Here is a 1743-nt window from a genome sequence, read left to right on the forward strand (position 1 = left end):
TCAATTTTATATACTATTTAAAATTTAGTCAGTATTGGCAACTTCATACTGTCATATGTATGGTTTATTCTATTAACTATATATATATATAGATGCTTTGATGTGTTTTTTTAATTATCTTTGCATGATATAAAAGAAGATTTGATTTCCATGGTATTGGATTTTAGTTAAGACGTTTTACCATAATCGCAAGGGAGTTTCTTCTTTTTTTCCAAAAAAAAAAGAGTAATTCAAATTGAGGATGATTAAAACTTCAGAATCCCATGTTTGAAGTTGATTCTAAGGTGGTTCAACTTTTAAAAAGTTAATAACTTTCAGTTATTCAATAAATAGGGTGCCTTTTATACTTGCCTCTAGTTAACATTGTAAAAGAAAATTTAATTATTTTTTTCTAGGTGTCTTTTAAATCGTAAAGTTTTATTAAAAAAAATAGTAGTATTCCTCACGAATTAGGTAGTCATGACTTTATGAAACAAACAAATAAACATTGCTTGCATAGCCATAGCCGGCATTATTAATCTTTTAAGCCTAAATTGTTGTATTCATGAAAATTAAGACAAAAAATATATATCATTGAAAATTGTTATGTAGTGTTTTCTTAGAAAGATAATGTTTTCATAAAATTAAAAAAAGAAAACCATAATTTTATCTTCCTTTTATTGGTGAGGAAGTATCAAAATACAAAAGGCCTTTTGTGTAACTTAGCAAATGGACAACTTATATTAAATAATGAATTCTTTGGCCTTATGGTAAAGCCAGAAAAAAGAATATAATACATTTTTTAAAGAGGACAAATTAAATTTAAATTAAATGGCTTAATTTATTTGGAGGCATTAATTGAACATTTAGCTAGTCGAATAATAGGATATTCGACAAATGATATGTCAAATGAAAATATGAAATACTGTAGCAGTTAGTTAATTAGTTTTATTTTATTATATTATATGGTAGTGCTTCATAATTATATTATGAGTTTTGGCTTATTGTGTGTTAGATAATGTTTGGTACTAAAGGATAATACACATTAATTAGAACCAAATATGTATTGTACTTTATTTTATTCAGCTATAAGGGTTCAAAATAAAGATATATATTCATCGATAATATAATTTATTTATTTTTACCATCAATGTATTTTACTTGTCATAAGATTAAATGGTAGTGTCATTTTATCATGAATAATTTTTGTAATTAAGTAGGAATACATTATTTTAGTAACTTGATAATGTAAATATTATTAATTGCTCAAGAACAAGAACATTGTGCCACACATATAGAAACATCATAAGAGTCAACAAAACGTTGAAGAATCTAATTAGGTATATATGAAAGTGAAAGGATTGTGAATAGAGGACAAAGACGATTTTTTATTTTTATTTTGAGAGATCTAATTAATTTCAATTCACACTGAAATAATTTACTTTAAAAATAAAATATTTAACATTGAAATTAATTTTTATTCTCAGATCTCGAACTTGAAACAGTATGGTGATTAGAGGACAAAGACATAACTTTAAATGTCCAAATTTTGGTCAAAGGCTCACAATAATGATATATTTTAGTGTTATTTATGAAAGGTCAAATTAAAGTAGATTTATATAGCTGTCCATGAGGCTGCATATGCAAGAAGAACCAAACTTAGAGATAATGACATGTTATAATGTAAAAACCCCTCCGTCAAAATTATCCATCGTTATTTTTAAAAATAGTTATCTCAGATTAATTATTATTGAAAAATTTAAA

Source organism: Solanum stenotomum, chromosome 10 (genome assembly GCF_019186545.1).
Source record: "Solanum stenotomum isolate F172 chromosome 10, ASM1918654v1, whole genome shotgun sequence".
Classification (NCBI taxonomy): domain Eukaryota; kingdom Viridiplantae; phylum Streptophyta; class Magnoliopsida; order Solanales; family Solanaceae; genus Solanum; species Solanum stenotomum.